This window comes from Crotalus tigris, unplaced genomic scaffold, assembly GCF_016545835.1.
Source record: "Crotalus tigris isolate CLP2741 ecotype Arizona unplaced genomic scaffold, ASM1654583v1 scf7180000024321.1087588, whole genome shotgun sequence".
In the NCBI taxonomy this organism is placed as follows: Eukaryota; Metazoa; Chordata; class Lepidosauria; order Squamata; family Viperidae; genus Crotalus; species Crotalus tigris.
This window is the reverse complement of record NW_024100493.1, coordinates 509,366-522,702: the sequence shown is the minus strand read 5'-3', so window position 1 is coordinate 522,702 and position 13,337 is coordinate 509,366. Positions and strand designations below refer to the sequence as shown.

The following is a 13,337-nucleotide window of genomic DNA, read 5'->3' as shown; positions in this document are numbered from 1 at the left end:
CTCAGCAGGGCAGAGACAGCCTGGACAATTCCTATTGGCTTTTGAAAGCCAATAGAATTAGACTCTATTCAAGAGAGTCTATTCTATTGGCTTTCGAAAGCCAATTGAATAAAAGGGAGTAGCACAGCTAAGGAAAAGGGGGAAAAAAATGGCGGGCTGCGTTGTTTGGCGACCCCCGTGAAATGGTCATTCGACCCCAAATAGGATCCTGACCCACAGGTTGAGAACCGCTGCCTTAAAGCCAAGCTGCACGGATAACCAAGGTGTCCAGCCTTGGTGATTTTTAAGACCTGTGGACTTCAACTCCCAGAATTCCTCAGCCAGCTGGAAGTTGAATTCCAAAAGTTGGACGCCCTGATATATAGCATCTTGGAAGTCTTATCTTTATGGATTTATTTTTTTGAGATAATATTGAGAGATATTATTGTGAATTACCCAGAATTCTTTAACTGGGCCAGGACCAGGACCGATATTCCTAAGATAACTGGGATCCTGAAGATGATCAGGGGACTGGAGGTTAAAACATGTGAAGATGCTAGAATTCGCTATGTCTGGTTTAATGAAAAGAAGGACTAGGGGGGATATAATAGCAGTGTTTCAATATCTGAGAGGCTGCCACAAAAGAAGAGGGGGTCTACCTATTCTCTAAAGCGCCTGAAGGCAGGACAAGAAGCAATGGATGGAAACTAATCAAGGAGAGAAACAACCTGGAATTAAGGAGAAACTTCCTGACAGTTAGAACAATTAATCAGTGAAACAGCTTCCCTCCAGAAGCTGTGGATGCTCCAACACTGGAGGTTTTTAAGAAGAGACTGGACAGCCATTTGTCTGAAATGGTATAGGGTTTCCTGCCTGAGCAAGGGGGTGGACTAGAAGACCACCAAGGTCCCTTCCAACTCTCTATCCTATCCTATCCTATCCTATCCTATCCTATCCTATCCTATCCTATCCTATCCTTTCTCCTATTCTATTCTATTCTATTCTATTCTATTCTATTCTATTCTACTCTACTCTACCCTACCCTACCCTACCCTACCCTACCCTACCCTACCCTACCCTACCCTATCCTATCCTACCCTACCCTACCCTACCCTACCCTATCCTATCCTACCCTACCCTACCCTATCCTATCCTATCCTATCCTATCCTATCCTATTCTTTCTCCTCTCCTCTCCTCTCCCATCCCATCCCATCCCATCCCATCCCATTCCATTCTATTCTATTCTATTTCCATTGCATTCTACTCCATATTCTATTCTATTCTATTCTATTCTATTCTATTCTATTCTATTCTATTCTATTCTATTCGCAACTAAGAAATACTAAGTTGTATTGATGAAGAATCCAGTGAGTATTCACAATTAATTGAGCATATCCGGTATACACACTTTTATAATTTTTTTTTTTACTTCTATTGTTGCCTGAGTAGGTTATGTATATAACTGATTAATAAAAGTATTTCAGGATTTATTTATTTTTTAAAAAATTTAGGGAATAAGATGAATCAGTGAAGATCTGGACACCATCACCTCCTTGTTCTTATCGCTGACTTGGTTCTCACAGGCCCTTAAGCCATAGTTTAACCAGGCTTTGTTAGATCAGCCGCCCAAGGCTGGTTTCATTCCCTGGATGAAGTTATCAGCCCCAAGCTGACTTGGTGCAATGTAGGTCCAACATTTTTCCTGACCTTAATTCCTAGAACATGATGGTTTTGCTAGCTATTGCATCGTTGCTATGGAGACCAGGTGCCAAACTGAGATGCAGGTGTTCCCTATTTATTCCCTGAAGTTCGTGTTTTCATTAGCTCACCATCTGCGTTCCACTTCAATGAAAGCTTTGGATTTCTTGGGGGTAAAATCCTAGCAAGTTGAAGACAACCTCCACAGTCCAGATGGGACAGGGGTCTTCAAACCTGGCCCTTTGATGACTTGCGGACTTCAACTCCCAGAATTCCTCAACCAGGCAGGAGGAATTCTGGGAGTTGGAAGTCCGCAAGTCATCAAAGGGCCACGTTTGACGACCTCTGAGATAAATGGTTGACCAGTCTCTTCTTAAAATCCATCAGTGATGGAGCATCCACAACTTCTGAAACCGTTCCGCTGATTTCATTAGCAGAGTAACAGAATCCCAGACTTGGAAAGGACCTCGGAGGTCATCTAGTCCAGCCCCCTGCTCAAGCAGGAAATGCTATGCTATTTCAGACAAAGGGCTGTCCCATCTTTTCTTTAAAAGCTCCAGGGATTGACCCCCTGCTACACCTTTTGGAGGCCAGATTCTCGGCCCTCTTGTTTCACAAGCCTGGAAACTGAACAATTGTTAAGTTGTTAACCTAATTGACATTTCTGTCCTCAGATATCCTGGCTTGCGGTTTATCTGCCTATTATTTATAGTTCCATGATGCCTGCCTCCAGCTCATGACATCAAGTGTGTTCTGACACTTGCCATTCACGGCTGATATACTCACAACACTCCTTGTCTCGTTTATACAGTTAGTCTTTGACTTAACAACACTTCATTTAGAGACCGTGGAAAGTTACAACCAAAAGAGACGAACGTTTTTCACCCTTAACGACAGTTGCAGCATCCTCGTGATCAAAATTCCGACGCTTGGCAACTGACTCATATTTGTGACGGTTGCAGTGTTCGCTCCCCCCCCCCCGGGGTCGTGTGATCCCTTTTGCGACCGTCTTCCACGGGAGAAGCCAGATTCACTTAACAACCATGTTACTAACTTAACAACTGTGGCAAAAAGGTCGTAAAATGGGGCAAAATTCACTTAACCAAATGTTTCGCCTACCAACGTAAATTGTGGGGGTCAGTGGTGGTCGTAAAGCGAGGACTACCTGCATTCAGTGTGGTCTTTAATTTATTCCTTTATACCTTTGTGTGTGTGTGTGTGTGTGTGTGTGTGTGATTCGTTTGTGATGTTTTAGCCCAGGGGTAGGCAACCTGGGCTCTTTTATGACTGATGGACTTCAGCTCCCAGAATTCCTGAGCCAGCCATGCTGAGGGGAAAGGGAGAGGTTTCCAAGCTAAGCCATGCTGGCTCAGGAATTCTGGGAGTTGAAGTCCACGAGTCATGAAAGAGCCAAGGTTGCCTATCCCTGCTCTAAACTAATAAGTCTACATTAGTTAACATTAATTATGCTTTCATATGTTCCTCTAGGTCAGGGGTAGGCCACCTTGGCTCTTTTAGGACTCGTGGACTTCAACTCCCAGAATTCCTGAGCCAGCCATGCTGAGGGGAAAGGGAGAGGTTTCCAAGCTGAACCATGCTGGCTCAGGAATTCTGGGAGTTGAAGTCCACGACTCATAAAAGAGCCACGGTTGCCTACCCCTGACCTAGAGGAACATATGAAAGCATAATTAATGTTAATTAATGTAGACTTTATTAGTTTAGAGCAGGGGTAGGCAACTTTGGCTCTTTGATGACTGGTGGACTTCAACTCCCTAAATTCCTGAGCCCGCATGGCTCAGCTTGGAAACCTCTCCCTTTCCCCTCAGGAATTCTGGGAGTTGAAGTCCACCAGTCATAAAAGAGCCAAGGTTGCCTATCCCTGCTCTAAACTAATAAAGTCTACATTAATTAACATTAATTATGCTTTCATATGTTCCTTTAGTCCCAGGGTAGGCAACCTTGGCTCTTTGATGACTCGTGGACTTCAACTCCCAGAATTCCTGAGCCAGCCATGCTGAGGTGAAAGGGAGAGTTTCCAAGCTGAGCCAGGCTGGCTCAGGAATTCTGGGAGTTGAAGTCCACAAATCATAAAAGAGCCAAGGTTGCCTACCCCTGGTTTAGCCTATGGAATAGAGTTTGTGGCTTAATGGAACTATAACGTTACATTTGCAGTTGCTTTCAGAAAGAACTGGAAAGAATCAAAGCTCTTAACAGAAATTCTGAATAGGCCCCAGGGCATTTTGTGGCTACCAAAGTATTACCTTTGCTAATTACAGAGCTGATGCAGAAGTCTGTTCAGCGTTTTCCCCCATTTTCCTTTAACTAGCATTCCCAGAGGATGGGATCACATGCTGCAATTAAACCCATAGAAGTAATTTCTGCTTTTCACTTCTCTTCTACAAATTCTAACAGCATTTCTGCTGAAAGGTTTGTGGCTTTTTAAAAAAAAATATATAAACATTTCTCAACGCAACCTCTTTGAATTTTGAGGGTGGGAAATTTGTTTTATTGTGGCTTGTAGTTAACTAGCATGGTTTTTAAAAACCCTCTAAAGAATTGCAGGAAAGTTAACGTGCTCAAAGCTAGGAAAATTCAGAGACTTGGGTCCAACTTAAGTTTTTTTTTTTTAAATGCTCCGTGCATAGCATAAGAAAGGACAATCTTTGCATCTGCATTATATAAACAATGGTTCACATCAATGAGAAAAGTCAACAGCCCTATTGAAATAACAGAATAAGGAATGACACAGTAGGAAGGAACCTTGGAGGTCATCTAGTTCAACCCCCTGCTCACGCAAGAAACCGTATACCATTTCAGACAAATGGTTGTACAGTCTCTTCTTAAAAAGTTCCAGTGTTGGAGCATTCACAACTTCTGGAGGCAAGTTGGTTAATTGTTCTGTCAGGAAGTTTCTCCTTAGTTCTAGGTTGCTTCTCTCCTTGGTTAGTTTCCATCTGTTGCTTCTTGTCCTGCCTTCAGGTGCTTTGGAGAATAGCTTGACTGCCTCTTCTTTGGGGCAGCCCCTGAGATATTGGAGCACTGCTATCCTGTCCCCCCTTGTCCTCCTCTTCATTAAACTAGACATCCCCAATTCCAGCCACCGTTCCTTACACATTTTAGCCTCCAGTCCCCTGATCATCTTTGTTGCTCTTCTCTGGACTCTTTTCTAGAGTCTCAACAACTTTTTTACAATGTGGCGACCAAAACTGGATGCAGGATCCCGAGTGTGGCCTTATAAAGTGATACTAACACTCAAGTAAACTTTAAGAGTTCAGGATTGCAAATTGGTTGGTTTTTCATCACATATTAATGGATACCTTTCTTTGTTTTACATCTTAGTTTTGTAAGACATGATTTAGTGCAACCTGGGAACCCAATTCTTCAATTTATTAATAAAAGTTATCACATATTATAGCTTCTGTAGAAAACGTATAGTGAGCACAGACAGGAGGGCGGTAACCCCACAGGATTCTAAGTTGTGATTGGTTTACCCATGCTTTACTATATAAACCATTGTCAGTTTGTTTCATGCATTTGCAAAGCACCCTGGAAAATGGTTTGCCAAACCACCTTGGCTGGATTCTCAGAGTGCATTAAGGTTCAAACAAGCTGATCATTTTTGGATCAGGTATTATGTGAACTGAATCCATTGCAAAGAGCGCTAGAAATACCTCTTCGTCTCCATCCATCATTAAATAGGCAAATTGCTTATAATGGAAGTTGAGGGCTGTTGGCTGAGTTCACATTGTACAAAGCCAAGGCAAGCAAAAAGCCTTGATACATGAGCCACTCAGATTGATAAATTGGGGTTTAATGGCTTAGGGTGATGTGTAAACTCCACCCATTGTTTTTCATGCAACTATGGTTAAGGAAGCTGTAGTTTGGAATGGAATGGACTAGATTAGAATAGAATAGGAATAGGAATGGAATGGAATGGAATGGAATAGAATAGAATAGAATAGAATAGAATAGATATTGGAATATAGGATACGATAGAAAATAGAATAGAATAGAATAGAATAGAATAGAATAGAATAGAATAGATATTGGAATATAGTATAGGATAGAAAATAGAATAGAATAGAATAGAATAGAATAGAATAGAATAGAATAGAACAGAATAGAATAGATATTGGAATATAGGATAGGATAGAAAATAGAATAGAATAGAATAGATATTGGAATATAGGATAGGATAGAAAATAGAATAGAATAGAATAGAATAGAATAGATATTGGAATATAGGATAGGATAGAAAATAGAATAGAATAGAATAGAATAGATATTGGAATATAGGATAGGATAGAAAATAGAATAGAATAGAATAGAATAGAATAGAATAGAATAGAATAGAATAGAATCTGGAAGGGACCTTGGAGGTCTTCTAGTCCAACCCCCTACTCGAGCAGGAGAACCTATACCATTTCAGACAAGTGGCTGTCCAGTCTCTTCTTAAAAATCTCCAGTGATGGAGCGCCCACGATTTCTGGTGGCCAACAGTTCCACTGGTTAACTGTCCTCACTGTCAAGAAGTTTCTCTTTAGTTCCAGGTTGCTTCTCTCTTTGATCAGTTTCCATCCGTTGCTTCTTGTCCTTCCTTCAGGTGCTTTGGAGAATAAGATGACCCCCTCTTCTTTGTGGGAGCCCCTCAAATACTGGAACACCGTTATCATGTCACCCCTAGTCCTTCTTTTCTCTAGACTGGCCCTATCCAATTCCTGCAACCATTCTTCATATGTTTTAGTCTCTAGACTAATCCTATGTAAGTCTTGGCTTAGTGGAGAACTGGGGTTTTGGGTTGTTGGTTTTTTTTTTTTTTGCAAAATAATGCTGTGGATGCAAAATTTTGCTGCATGCTGTTTGTCTCATAGGTAGTCGGTGAGCTAATACACACATCAGTTTATTGACAAAGCAAAGGTTAACTTTGAAAATGTCAAATTAAATGTCCCGGGGATAGGAATTTTAATTTTCTGTGTGATGAGTTCCCTTGGACGATGTTTTTTTCTGAGGGTGGATTTAGTGTGACTGTAAGATCTCTGAGTCCGCCCACACGCTCCTCAATTGGCAGTGACAAAAATATGGCCCAGAGCACATTAGGAGGATAAGGAAGCAATTTTTTTTTTAATGAGCTGAGAACAAACTTGGTTTTTTTTCCCCCTGATGATCCCGTTTCCATTAACAATTGGATTAGTATTAAATGCATTTTTTTTAAATTTTACTTAATGCAACAGGAAGAATACCTGCAAAACGATACTGTGTTATTTACTGACGATATCACTCAGTCTAATTGGTAAATTATCAGTCCCTGAGGATATCAAATTAATATGCATTAGCGTTTCCATTGCATTGGTTGCTACTGTCTCACAAATTGAAAGCAAGAACATGGCTATAAATCTGGTTTAATTCTGTCTTTCCCCTCCCCCCAAAATGTAGAATAATTATCTTTGCCTAAGAAATCCACAGCTCTTCGTATAAGAATTATAAAGAGAAGATAAACGCCTATAATGTATAAAAGTCTGGGTGTACATCGCGATAACAAATTTCCTAATTTGTATCATTTGTGTAATGGCATAATGTTGAGTGTAGGTAGTGCTCAATTTACAATCCCAATGGGACCAGAATGTCCATTGAATGTAGAATAAGAGTTAGAAGAGATCTTGGAGGTCTTCTAGTCCAACCCCGTGCTCAAGCAGGAGACCCTATATAGCAGGGGTCTTCAAACTTGGCCCTTTTATGACTTGTGGACTTCAACTCCCAGAATTCCTCAGCCAGGCCATGTTTGAAGACCTCTGCTATATACCATTTCAGACAAATGGTTGTCCACTCTCTTTTTGAAAGCCTTCAATGATGGAGCACCCACAACTTCTGAAGGACGTTGTTCCACTGGTTAATTTTCTCAATGTTAGGAAATTTCTCCTCAGTTCTAGGTTGCTTCTCTCCTTGGCTAGTTTCCATCCATTGTTTCTTGTCCTGCCTTCTGGTGTGTTGGAAAATAGTTTGACCTCCTCGTCTTTGTAGGAGCCCCTCAAATATTGGAAGACTGCTATCATGTCACCCCCTAGTCCTTCTTTTCACTAGAGTAGACATACCCAATTCCTGCCACCATTCTTTATATGTTTAGCTTCTGGTCCCCTAATCATCTTGATTGCTCTTCTCTGCACTCTTTCTAGAGTCTCAACATCTTTTTTGATATTGTGGTGACCAAAACTGGATGCAGGATTCCAAGTGTGGCCTTACTAAGGCTTTGTAAAGCGGTATTAGAATTTTTTTGAGTGATAATCCTAGAAACCTTTGGTCCAGAAGCAACTGGAAATGTTCTTTGGTGGAAACCTTAATAGAGCGTAGTTACATGATCCTAAATCGATCGAGGTGGTCCTGTTCAGAGCCAAACACAAATTTTGTTGGGTTAGGTCCTCCCGTCTTCTAATGTTTACGCCCTTCTGACCTTGGTTCTTCGCTTGCTCGTGATTTTTGAACTCGCTGTGTGAGTGTGGTATTAGGAGTTTCCCCTTCCAATGAAGTAAACTGCTTAAATTGTATCCCAAAGGGCCTTTTTTTTTCCAGGAGGCAATTGGACTTTCTTGTTTTTCTTTTGAAGACGTTTCGCTTCTCCTCCCAGAAGCTTCTTCAGCTCTGACTGAATGGGTGGGGAATGGAAGGGTTTATATTTATACTCCTTGCAGACCGCTGGTCATTTGCCTTCTTTTAGAGGGTCGTTGAGGCCACTTGGAGTTTTGTCTGTGTCCTCAGGGTCCAAGTGACCTCAATGACTCTCTAAAAGGAAGGCCTGACAGGAAGAAAGATGGCGGAGCTTCTTTTTACCTCAGCCCAAAGGTGCTTTTTCATGAGGCAACTGGACTTTCTTGTTTTCCTTTGAAGACGTTTCGCTTCTCCTCCCAGAAGCTTCTTCAGCTCTGACTGGAGGGTGGGGAGTGGAAGGATTTATACTCCTTGCAGACAGCTGGTCTTTTTGCATTCTTTGCGATGAACACTCCTTCAAATGATACGAAAACATTGCAGACCACAGGAACCATCTGCACTTCAGTTTGTGATGCAGACAACACAGACTCATCCCCAACAGCCTGCGCCCGACTGCAACAAGGAATGGACCCAGGACAGGAAACATCCTACAGCCAAGAAGACTCCACACCCATTTGCACCACTCAGGTGACCCTGAGGACATAGATAAACCTCCAGGTGGCCTCAACGACTCTCTGAAAGAGGGCAAATGACCAGCTCTCTGCAAGGAGTATAAATCCTTCCACTCCCCACCCTCCAGACATTTGTTTAACTTATGGAATCTCGGCTGCAAGCCACATCCTTCTCTTCCTTCTCTGCTCCAATTCTTCCTCCCTTCTGCTCTTGGAGCTTCCAAAAAATAAAAATAAAAATGCTGGGTTGGATAAAACTGGGGCGGTTGCCCATCTGATCCGCTTCTCCAGCTCTGCCCGCTAAAAGGAGATGAGCTGTGAAAGTTTGCTGAGCTGCATCTATTTTGGGTTTCAGAAATTCCAGGCTTTGCCTGCTTGTTTTGGCATCAGTCCCTCCGTCCACTTCCTCTCCACTGGCCTCGGATACGGATACGCCGCTGATGTGCGTGGACGATCTGTGCTGGGCTGGCCAGAGGAGAAACGCATAAAGGAATTTGGATGGAGGCCTGTATTTTCAGGAATCTTTGGAGCCCTGGAAGTCACGCCGTGAGTTGCGTATTCTTTGCCACACAAGATGAGGGAAGCTGAAAAATGAACGGCACACCTCAGAACTGAAGACTGTCTGTGGAGATTCTCAGTCATCCAGGTTGTAGTTGTCTCTGTTTTTTCCTTGGAAGATGTTTTGCTTCCCGTCCCAGAAGCTTCATCAGCTCTGACTGGAATGGTGGGGAATGGAAGGATTTATACTCCTTGCAGAGGGCTGGTCATTTGCCTTCTTTTAGAGAGTCGTTGAGACCTCCTGGAGGTTTACCTCAGGGTCACCTGAGTGGTGCAAATGGGCGTGGAGCCTTCTTGGAACTGCTGAAAGGGCTGGAGACTAGAGGTAGAGGATGTTGTATCCCTCCCTCCCTCTGTTGAATGAGGGCTGTTCAATTTTGATGGCCTCTTTGACCCTTCTTTCAAACCAGCGGTCCAAAATGTGGACTTTGCTGTCTTTGAAAGAGCGGCCTTGGTCTTCTAAATGCAGATAGATGGCTGAATCTGAAGGCTATCTTCAACAGAGGCTGGAGGCATCTGATTTCTTCTGCATGCAGGGACATTTTACTGTTCAATTATATCTTTATCTCTATCATCTCTATCTCTATAATCTCTACCTCTACATCTATCTATCTATCTGTCTGTCTGTCTGTCTGCCTGCCTGCCTGCCTGCCTGCCTGCCTGTCTGTCTGTCTGTCTATCTGCCTGCCTGCCTGCCTTCCTGTTTGTCTGTCTGTCTGTCTGTCTCCCTCCCTCTCTCTCTCTACCTACCTATCTATCTACCTACCTACCTACCTACCTACCTACCTACCTACCTACCTACCTACCTACCTATCTATCTATCTATCTATCTATCTATCTATCTAGATCTATCTATCTATCTATCTATTTAACTAGATCTATCTATCTATCTATCTATCTATCTATCTATCTATCTATCTATCTATCTATCTATCTATCTATCTATCTACCTATCTATCTACCTACCTACCTACCTATTTAACTAGATCTCTCTCTCTCTCTCTCTCTCTCTCATCTCCCTATCTATCTATCTATCTATCTCTCTATCTCTCTATATATCTATTTGTCTATCATCTATCTATCTATCTATCTATCTATCTATCTATCTATCTATCTATCTATATCCCTCCCCCCTCTCTCTCTCTCTCTCTCTCTATCTATCTATCTATCTATCTATCTATCTATCTATCTATCTATCTATCTATCTATCTCCCCCCCCCCTCTCTCTCTCTATATATATGTGTATATGTATATTTGTTTTCTGAGGTTTTTGCGGGTGTTTGTATGTAGGTCTTTAGTTATTCGGGTTTTCTCCCACGTCAAATTGGAAGTGTCTTGGCGACGTTTCAACAAAGTCCCATTATGTATATGTATATATATATATATATATGATATAGATATCGAGTCTATCTATCTATCTATCTATCTATCTATCTATCTATCTATCTATCTATCTATCTATCTATCTATCTCCCTCCCCCCCTCTCTCTACCTAGCTACCTACCTACCTATCTGATATAGATATAGACTCTCTCTATCTATCTATCTCTATCTCTTGTGCGATGCCCCACAAGTAACTTTTCAGAATTGGTTTCAGCGTTGTAACAATTGCTGGTAATCTTCCTGACTTAGAAGAGAGACCTGCAGACATTCAAAACAAATGAACCAAAGGAATGCTTTCAGTGGAATGTAAATTCAATTAAAAGAAGGGAATTTCCCGCTAGAGACCACAAGAAAAATTGTAGCCTCGGGAGAAGTTAAAAAAAGAAAAAAGGGAAAAAAAAGGTGCCTTTGAAGAAAAGCAAATGAAAGGTTATCTATTTTTATAGGAGTGCATTTTTTAAACACCTTCACTCCAGATTTGAGGGCTGGTTTGTTCTGCAACGTTTCTGGCTGCCATTGTAATAGGAATCAGAAGCCTTATTAAGGGATAAGCATCTTGGTGATGAAAGCCCCTTTAATATATATATATATTAAATCATGTGACCCCGGGACACTGCCACCGTCATGAATACGAGTCAGTTGCCAAGCCTCTGAATTTTGATCACATGACCATGGGTGGGATATTGCCAAGGCCGCAAGTCTGAAAAACGGTCCTTTTTTCAATGCCGTTGTAACTCGGAACGGTCACTAAACGAACTGCTATAAATCGGGAACCGCCTGTCATGTACCTGATGCGATTCCATCCGATGGTGGCTTGGTTAAAAAAAACACTTCGGTTAAATCAAAGTAAACCATGTTTTCTTTCCTTCCTTCCTTCCTTCCTTCCTTCCTTCCTTCCTTCCTTCCTTCCTTCCTTCCTTTCTTTCTTTCTTTTCTAATATTGTAGATTTCTATCTACAATAGAGTAGATTTCTTTCTAACATTTTGTTCCGTGAATCCACGCCAGCCTCCTAGGTGCCTTTGCTTCCTTGGTAGTTTTTAATTTGTTTTTATAAGCGCAAACACAATATCCACCGTTTTTCATTCATTCTTCCCCGGCTCTTCTTCACCATAAGCACTTTGGATTGGAATACAGGTGGTCCTTAACTTACAACCGTTTAGTGACCGTTCGAAGTTACGACGGCACCCTTTTTCACCCGTACAGCCGTTGCACGTGATCAAAAATTCAGACACTTAGCCCACTGACGTGATCAAAAATTCAGACGCTTGGCCCGCTGACTCAAATTTATGACGGTTGCAGTCGCCAAGCATTTTGTTTGCTCTTATAAAAGTTGTTGTTAAGTTGGTAACACTGTTGTTAAGTGAATCGGGCTTCCTCGTTGACTTTGTTTGTCGGAAGGAAAGTCGCAAAAGGGGATCACGTGACCCCGGGGGAACACGGCGGCTGTCATAAAATACAAACTGGTTTCCAAGCATCCGGATTTTAATCACGTGACCACAGGGAGGCTGCGACGGTCATTAAGTGTGACAGACGGTTCTAAGTCACTTTTTTCAGTGCCGTTTGTCACTTCGATGAAGACGTAGAGGTGGCACGTTTACACACCCTCTGCTACTGGTATGAAAGTAGACATCGTCCAGAAATCTCCACGGGGGGTCCATTTTATAAAATGAGACCAAAATCTTTTGAAAGTGCCCCGCTACTAGTCTGCTTCGCCCAATAAACAAGGGGAAGCAGGGATTGGTGTCTTTTCAGCAAGTCGAATGAAGAGTGATTTGGGTGAGTGACAGCCGTCACCTCTGAGTGACATTGTGCGACTCTGGGAGTTGCAAAATGATGACTGCGTTCAAGGTTATCAAATGCATCTCGTCCGTTTCCATCTTTCCACTTGGATTTAGCCGGCGCAGGGTTGCTAGGCAATCGCTAATGATTGGGAGAAAAACAAAACAACACACACCACAATCTATTGCATGATAAATAATGTCGTGGCTTGATAGTTCTGATTGACTCTGGACTTTGCCTTCTTTGACGATTAAAGGCCACGTAAGCTTGTGGGGCGGTTTGAGGCTGTTAAGCAAGCAGCTGGCAGCATATTTGGTGCGGCATATGGGTTTAGCACAGGGGTAGGCAACCTTGGCTCTTTTATGACTGGTGGACTTCAGCTCCCAGAATTCCTGAGCCAGCACGGCTCAGCTTGGAAACCTCTCCCTTTGCCCTCAGCGTGGCTGGCTCAGGAATTCTGGGAGTTGAAGTCCATGAGTCCTAAAAGAGCCAAGGTAGCCTACCCCTGCTCTAAATTAATAAAGTCTACATTAATTAACATTAATTATGCTTTCATATGTTCCTCTAGGTCAGGGGTAGGCAACCGTCTGGTGGACTTCAGCTCCCAGAATTCCTGAGCCAGCATGGCTCAGCTTGGAAACCTCTCCCTTTCCCCTCAGCATGGCTGGCTCAGGAATTCTGGGAGTTGAAGTCCATCAGTCATAAAAGAGCCAAGGTAGCCTACCCCTGCTCTAAACTAATAAAGTCTACATTAATTAACATTAATTATGCTTTCATATGTTCCTCT

At 42.3% G+C, this 13,337-nt stretch overlaps 1 protein-coding gene across 13 annotated transcripts in view; it reads left to right on the top strand.

Annotated features, from left to right (window-relative positions):
• The window catches only part of APBB2 (amyloid beta precursor protein binding family B member 2), a 111,548-nt gene that overhangs the window by 7,773 nt on the left and 90,438 nt on the right, over positions 1-13,337 (top strand). Inside the window, exon 1 of one of the 13 annotated variants that reach the window (XM_039325293.1) lies at positions 9,204-9,475. The exons of 11 other annotated variants lie outside the window; for them this stretch is intronic. The gene's annotated coding sequence lies outside the window, so the exon portion shown is untranslated. Of the gene's footprint in view, positions 1-9,203; positions 9,476-13,337 lie in introns of those variants that run through there. One more of the 13 variants, XM_039325282.1, reaches the window with a different exon arrangement.